A 9,013-nucleotide genomic window follows, 5' to 3' on the forward strand; every position below is an offset into this window, starting at 1 on the left:
GTTTCAGATTTCTTCACGCGGTTTGAGGAAACGTTCCATGATTTTAGCGGTCAGTCGCTCACGGACGATACAGGTCGACATCTCTTTGTTGAAAAATATGTCTCGAATTTATTACCAAGTATAGCAGCTCGATTAAAAGCGAGTGAAAGTTCTTGGACGACTTTGACACCTGCATCCCTCCTGACGATGGCTCAGTATTACGAGCGTCAGGAACTAGAAGCAAAGGGGAGTGAGGAAAAGTAATCTAAAGATTTAAAAACGAAGGTTATGTTAGCGCAAGTATATGGGCCGCCTCGTAGGGGTAACGATCGGGGCGGCAGGATTTTTTCTAACTTTCCTTCAGCCCGTACTGACTTGGCCCGGGATCAATGTGCGTATTGTAGACAGAAAGGCCATTGGGCGAATGATTGCCCGGTGTTGCGTGCACAGCGCCAGGAGTGTGGGCAGGGGTCTATAAGGGGTAGAGGAGATTTTTCAGGCCCTAAAAACAACACAAATGACCGAGCTAGATTTGATTCTAATGTGCGACCCCAAGATGGGTCTAATGTTTTTGATCAACGAAATCAGTACCAAATGTCTGATTATGCACTTTACGAGCAGCATGATTCGCAGTATGCATAGGATTGCGTAGGATGGGGTAAGGAACCAGTTGAAGTGCCAGTAGATCAGAGGGGTCCTTATGTCACAGCACATGTTTTTGGCTCTACTGATAGGTTCCTGGTTGATACAGGAGCTACTCGTAGCGCTTTGTCCCAAAAATTGGTTCCGAGGGCTCCCCTGTCTGGCTCAACAATTACGTCAATAGGGTTCAATGGAACGCCTTCCGTTAGCCCACTATCACAACCTCTTGCACTTTATGGAGATCAGTTTGCTGCACCAAGCCCATTCCTACTCTCCCCAAACACTCCTGATAATATCGTCGGTCTGGATATACTCAAATATTTTCGGGCCACGATACGGTGCTCCCCTGAGGGAGTGCGTGTTATTTTGAATGACAATTATCCACCAATGGAGAGGGTGTACATGATTACCGTAGAGGCTGCATTGGCCTCTTTGCCTAAATCTTTGTGGGCCACGTCCGATACCGACGTGGGACAGATGATTATCCCTCCGGTGCACATCAGTGTAAAGGAGGGAGCTGTGCTGCCACGCCTGCCTCAGTATCGGATTTCACAGGAGGGGGAGGAGGCGCTCATACAGATAGTGCAGGACTTGATTAAAGTAGGTGTGGTTGAAGAAGTTCCATATAATGTGTGTAACAGTCCTATACTACCGATTTTGAAAAAAGACACTGACACCAGGATTTATCGATTTATTATCGATTTGAGGGAGGTCAATAAGATTGTGATACCTCAATACCCAGTGGTTTCTGACATTACGACACTCCTTACTTTGGTCCCGCCAACTGCAACAACGTTCTCTGTTATAGACTTGACAAACTCCTTCTTTTCGATCCCTATTCATCCTGACAGCCGATATCTTTTCGGCTTCACGCTGAATAATAGATCGTACAGATTCTGTAGAGTTCACCAAGGCTATACTGAGAGTCCCAGCATTTATAGTCAAGCAATGAAACAACAATTGGATTCGTTTGTTTTACCCGACGGTGTGGCGCTTATACAATATGTCGATGACATCTTGTTTGCTGCCGACACCCCTGAGCAATGTGAAGAATGCACTTTGTCCTTACTTACATTTTTGGCGTCTTACAATCACAAAGTATCGAAAAAGAAACTGCAATATTGTAGACCAAAGGTAACCTACTTAGGTCACCTTTTGTCTAAGGAGGGTCGTGCACTCACACCAGATCGTATTCAAGCCATTTTAGACACACCAGTACCCTCCACGCAGAAAGAAGTTCGAGCCTTTTGGGTCTCACCTCCTTTTGTAGACAGTGGATATTGGGGTTTTCATACATAGTTAAACCATTGTTAGGCTTGTTGACAAAGGATACCCCAGTTCCCCTTCCATGGATGGATGAATGTGAGAATGCTTTTCACCAATTACGTCAGGCCCTTTGCTCGGCACCAGTATTAGGCACCCCTGACTACACAAAGCCCTTTACATTGTATGTGCATGAGAGAGATGGATGTGCGTTATCAGTGTTAGTGCAGATGCACGGCGATAAGCAGCGCCCTTGTGCATACTTCTCGGCAGTACTTGATCCTGTGTCCCGAGCATTGCCTGGTTGTTTTCGCTCAGTTGCGGCGACAGCTGTGTCAATACACCACAGTGAAGGGATAGTCTTATCTCATAAGCTGTTGGTGTTGGTCCCCCATGCTGTTGATGCCCTTTTGAATCAGACGAAGACGCAGCATTTAACTAGTGCTCGTCTGACAGGATACGAGCTGACACTGTTGGCTCCTCATATTACATTGAAGAGATGTGCAACACTGAATCCAGCTACGTTGTTGCCCTTTCCAGCGACTCAGCCTGAGGCGCAAGAGACGCATGACTGTGTCTTTGTGACCGAGGAACAGACAAAGGGTCTTATTGATTTACAAGATACGCCCTTTACAGATGGGATGGAGAACTGTGGGTGGATGGGTCCTGTTTAAAGTTAGCAGATGGAACCACTTCCGCAGCATACGCAATTACCACATTACACACGATAGTGGAGACAGCACGCATACCACAGAAATCAGCTCAGGCAGCAGAACTAATAGCATTAATACGAGCTTGCAAGCTTAGTGCAGGATTATGTGTGAATGTTTACACAGACAGCCGCTATGCTTTCGGATTAGCGCATGATTTTGGCCTGCTCTGGAAGGAAAGGGGCTTTTTGACATCACATGGAACTCAGATCATGTATGGAGAATTAGTACAACAGCTTTTGACCGCACTGACGCTCCCTAAGAGAATAGCTATAGTGAAATGTAGTGCACACAAGAATGTGACAGACAAAGTGGGACAAGGAAACGCTTTTGTAGATCGAGTGGCACGTGAAACTGCGATGCAGCCTGGCTCCACTTCGATGCATGTTGTGAAGTCCCAAGCTGAACGGTGGCATGATGCAAAAGACTGCTACTGAGAAAGAACGAGAGCAATGGTCCAAAGATGGAGAACTGGACGATGAGGGTTGTTGGAGGAATAAGCAGATGGATAGGTGGAAGTTACCTACCGCCTTTGTACTACCTATGGTTCAGATGGCACATGGGCTAGCACATGTTGGAACTTCAGCAATTGTGAAATTGCTTACGCAAGTTTGGGAGCATCCAGAAATTGCTAGTACAGCTAAGAGAGTGGTACAGACTTGCATGATTTGCCTTAAATATAATCCGGGAAAAGGGACACGAACTCCAGCAGGAGGATTTGCAACACCCACTGCAACTTTTGAAGTACTGCAAATGGATTATATTCAGCTGGAACGCTGCAATAATCTGAAGTACGTCCTGGTTGTAGTTGTGCATTCAGTAAATGGATTGAAGCATACCCTACTATGGACAATACTGCCATGACTACTGCTAAGGTGCTTTTGAAGGAATTTTTCCCTCGTTTCAGTGTTTGTAGATTGTTGTGGAGTGGCGGACGTTATTAAGTATGTCCTGAATGGATTAGGCATTGTGCAAAAGTTCCACGCCGTATTTTATCCACAATCAGCAGGATTGGTGGAAAAATATAACGGCACCCTAAAGTTGAAAATCGCAAAAATACAGGCCTTTGGCGTTGTTGTCTATCAGATCAGTACCACAAACTCGGACGGGCTTAACACCTTACGAGATCGTCTTCGGACGCCCCATTAATATATGGGGGGTGCCCAAACGGTGATGGACGAACTGCGCAGGGGGGCCGACTCTAACACCTGTCAAGCCTGGTCCTTTTGGATCTGTCGGCCGCCTTTGACACGGTCGACCATGACATCTTGGTCGACCGTTATTCAAAAGAACAAAGGTCCTAAGCTGAAAACAATTTCTGGAAAGGTAAATAACAAATGGACCACAATCGGAAACCATGTATAGTTCTTCTAATACCCAGCCGGGCATAGAATTTATTTTGGGAATGTTTGACACGGAGTCAATTTGAATCTTTCAATCACATAACAAACAAAATATTGTTTGAAGTAAGGCACAGGCCTGTACCGAACTCATCAGAATAAAGAAGAAGTTTGTGAAAAAGGGTGCAGAAGAAAGAGTATTTTACATCAGGCAAAGAAAGAGTTGAGCAAAAAAGTGGTACTGCTTTAGAATTAAAGTTGGCAGTATTCCCTACAGTAGAACATACAACATTAATTCACAATAAATAACAATGTATGTCTACATAACAGTGTCATCAGGCAAAGAAAGAGTTGAGCAAAAAAGTGGTACTGCTTTAGAATTAAAGTTGGCAGTATTCCCTACAGTAGAACATACAACATTAATTCACAATAAATAACAATGTATGTCTACATAACAGTGTCGACGGCGTTTCGATCCTATGCTCTATGATAGGAGGATCATCATCAGGACTTAATATATGCCTGGAATTTAAACAATCAAGCCCAGGGCGGATTTGAGGAGCGCACTTTGATTTGGAGTTTCGCCTCGATATTCTGGTACAATGACGAGCAAGAGGCTATATCTGGATTAAGCTGGAACGACTGCCCGGGTCGGGCTGCCTCGTAAAGAGGAGATAAATAGAGAACCAATCTTAGCACGGGAAAATTGTATCCCGTAGTAGCGCCAAATGGCTGGTTGGGGTCGAATGAGCGCCGAGTGTGGCGTTCTCACTCGGGTTCCAGGGGCTCTATGGCGGCGGTCGGGTAGGTACACCAATCCGCTTGTTGTGGTATGGACGTCAGTGCATCTGCTCCACGCTGGCGTTGCAGGCTGCAACGCCAGCGTGGAGCAGATGCACTGACGTCCATACCACAACAAGCGGATTGGTGTACCTACCCGACCGCCGCCATAGAGCCCCTGGAACCCGAGTGAGAACGCCACACTCGGCGCTCATTCGACCCCAACCAGCCATTTGGCGCTACTACGGGATACAATTTTCCCGTGGTAAGATTGGTTCTCTATTTATCTCCTCTTTACGAGGCAGCCAGACCCGGGCAGTCGTTCCAGCTTAATCCAGATATAGCCTCTTGCTCGTCATTGTACCAGAATATCGAGGCGAAACTCCAAATCAAAGTGCGCTCCTCAAATCCGCCCTGGGCTTGATTGTTTAAATTCCAGGCATATATTAAGTCCTGATGATGATCCTCCTATCATAGAGCATAGGATCGAAACGCCGTCGACACTGTTATGTAGACATACATTGTTATTTATTGTGAATTAATGTTGTATGTTCTACTGTAGGGAATACTGCCAACTTTAATTCTAAAGCAGTACCACTTTTTTGCTCAACTCTTTCTTTGCCTGATGACACTGTTATGTAGACATACATTGTTATTTATTGTGAATTAATGTTGTATGTTCTACTGTAGGGAATACTGCCAACTTTAATTCTAAAGCAGTACCACTTTTTTGCTCAACTCTTTCTTTGCCTGATGTAAAATACTCTTTCTTCTGCACCCTTTTTCACAAACTTCTTCTTTATTCTGATGAGTTCGGTACAGGCCTGTGCCTTACTTCAAACAATATTTTGTTTGTTATGTGATTGAAAGATTCAAATTGACTCCGTGTCAAACATTCCCAAAATAAATTCTATGCCCGGCTGGGTATTAGAAGAACTATATATGGTTTCCGATTGTGGTCCATTTGTTATTTACCTTTCCAGAAATTGTTTTCAGCTTAGGACCTTTGTTCTTTTGAATAGCTATTACCCATGGTCCAAAGCCATTAAGTGGGTCCCCCTTGTTTACTTAAAAATCTTGGTCGACCGTGTCAGAGAGGCTGGCATCCAGGGCACCGCCCTGGACTGGGTTCGGTCTTTCTTGACTCAACGCCATCAAGCAGTCAGGCTGTCCCAGTTCTCCACCACCCATGTCGAGCTGACCTGCGGCGTTCCACAGGGTTCTTCTTTATCCCCTCTCCTTTTTAATTTGTACATGGCCCCACTAATTCGTTCCCTTCGCAGCTTTAATGTCTCCACGTTCAATTACGCGGATGACATTCAATTGATCTTCACCATTGACTCCTCTGACGAATCTATCTCTACCTTTCAAAACACCCTCTGTTTCATCAGCAATTGGATGGGCTTAAACCACCTGAGGCTCAACCCCGACAAGACCGAGCTGGTTCTTGTCGGGGGACCTTCCAATCCTTGGCATCCCTCCTTCTGGCCTGCAAGCCTTGGCAGCCCCCCATGCCCTGCTAATTCAGCCAAAAGTCTGGGAGTTGTCATTAGTAGTGACCTTTCGATGACACCCCAGATTAGCGCCGTAGTATCATCCAGCCATTTCCAACTCAGGAAAATACGAAAAATCTCCCGCCTACTCACCACTGATGCCCTTATCTTGGCTCTGCTAGCGTTAGTCATGTCTAGGTTTGACTACGCATATGCACTATATGTAGGCATTCCTGCTTATCAACTAAGGAGACTCCAGTTGATCCAAAATCAGGCTGCTCGCCTGATTCACTGGCAACCTAAAGATCAACATGTTCGCCCCCTTTTAAAAAGTCTCCACTGGCTCCCGATAGCGGCTCGATGCAAATTCAAGCTTGGCTGCATTATTTCCAAATCTCTAGCAGGCCACAGCCCTCTCTTCATTTCCTCCCTGCTCCACCCTTATGCCCCTCCCCGCACCCTCCGATCATCCCAGATGGCTCTGTTATCAGTCCCCAGATTCAGGAGGAAGAAACACGGTGGCCTTAGGTTCTCTTTTTTAGCCCCGTCTTTTTGGAATTCCCTACCCCTCCCTCTTAGGTTGTCTTCCCCCTACCCCAAGTTTAGATCCTCCCTTAAAACTTTTCTTTTCACTGAATTTTATAATTAGTTGCTTTTCTTTCTGTATTCACTTCCGGCTCCCTCAGCAAAGCGCCAAGAAACCTAATGGTGTTAGTTGCGCTCAAAAAGTTAATTTAACATAACATAACATAACAAACCGAGTTCAGTGTATGATGTACCTTGTGTTTTAATGAATGACTATTTGGCACAATTAACTGATAGTTTGGTTTCCATTCACCAACAGGTTCGAGAAGCACTCCCTGATCGGTCCACAGGAGAAGGTCATAATCTCCGGCCTGGTGACTTCGTCCTTGTGAAATCGTTTGAGAGGTCGAATAGTTTGGAACCAAGATGGTGTGGCCCTGAGCAAGTCCTCCTAGCCACGAGAACAGCAGTACGGATGACGAATCGCAGGAACTGGATTCATTCGGTCCATTGCCGGAAAGTGCAACCTGATTTGGTGGAACCCGCTGTACTGACTGACCAGCGAGATATCCTGACTACGGAGAGAGGCCGTGCTGTGGTACCTGACGATTCTGAGGAGTTCTTCCCGGACCAGACAACGCCTGCATCAAGAAGATACAATCTACGACCAAGAAAAGAATCTGCAATTGTATGAGAAGTTGTCAGAACGGTCCCTAGGCTTGTGAAACGGAGAGCCAATGAGGCAAGGGGGGGGGGGATCAGCCATGCATTAGAGTAGCGACACCCGTCTTGGCCCGATGGTGAAGAAAACAACGACTACCTCAGGAGTAAGAGTTCTGACAACACTTTAGTTTCAGGAAGATACTGTGTACTTTGTACTTTGCTCGAAATGGACAAACGAAAGATTTTTGGTTCTGTAGGATTCATTTTCGTTATAGCAGTCATTGCTACAGTCATGTGGTTTGTTGAGGAGAAAGCTCCTGCCCGTGAACTGTATGTTGTTACTACTCCAGTCCCTGATGAACACTTTTTCTATACACTCCCATATCAAGAGCTGAAACATCGACAGTCATATTTGAATAACACTTTCATTCAGATGTTGCATCACACCCACGTTGCTACAAATGGCAGTTGTGTGGAGATTGTTTCACCAGCATTACAGGTACCCTCATTGCATGACAGTTACTTTCTTCTGAGCAATGCCACAGGCCATGTACATTGCCTAAAGCAGCATGTCCTCACAACAAACTTCCACCATTTATGTATGAAATGTTTTCCAAAGTGTACATTGTGCCCAATTTCTGTCACCACAGATCTCTTGCCAGTCTGCATGCGCCATCTATGGAATACTTTACAATGATTGTGCATATGTTTATTTGTGTACTGGTTCAACATGCATGGTGTTTGTAATAGATCATGGTCCATATTGTGATTGACATACATGGTTGTGTATGTATTGTTTGAGCTTAATACCCACAACGGACATGCAAAACTTTCTGACGCTGTTTGTCCTGTGCCCCGCTTGGCCTATTGGTGCATGGTCCTGATGCCGTCATATTTGGTGATTGTTTCCACGTTTTCTAGCAGTGACCCATGAGTTACTCCTTCCTTTCCATACACATGTAACATGCTGCTATGCAAATATCCTTGTCTTTGTGTGCCACTTTAGCATGGTGTCTCACACCTTCAACCATCATGTGTTCAGACATTCCTGATGCTGCATCCCCAGTGACACCGCAAAAGCCAGTGGCCAGATTCTGCGACACACAGGCCTCCAATATGGTCCACCATCCATCAATCCATTCTTAGGGCAGACAGAAGATTGTCGGTGCCACAGTTGCACCACATCCATGACAAAGGCAGGCCTGTCAGCGCATGCAACGTGCACAGTGCAAGGCCCTGTGGTAATTGATTGACACAGGTTACACTACAGACTCATGCTCCTGCCACCCTCCACACAGTGAACACCAGACAATCATGCACCTGGTATGAGGCAACCCCTAAGGGCACACATTACAGCTTCGCAGGCTGTGTGTGCAACTCATACTGCCAACCCCGCACTGCCACACATAACAGTGCATGTCCGTACATGCAGGTCATGTGCGTTGTTCTGCACACATGCTACTTACAGCAGCACAACATTGGACTCTGTTACCTCATCCACATAACAGCACAACACAAAACCATCATGACTGTGACCTGGTTGTAAGTAAAACTCAAACACTACTTCTACATTGCCATCACAGATGGATAGTAGACCACCCGCAAGGACGACACCAAT

The sequence above is a fragment of the Lissotriton vulgaris genome, chromosome 6 (genome assembly GCF_964263255.1).
Source record: "Lissotriton vulgaris chromosome 6, aLisVul1.2, whole genome shotgun sequence".
Taxonomy (NCBI): Eukaryota; Metazoa; Chordata; class Amphibia; order Caudata; family Salamandridae; genus Lissotriton; species Lissotriton vulgaris.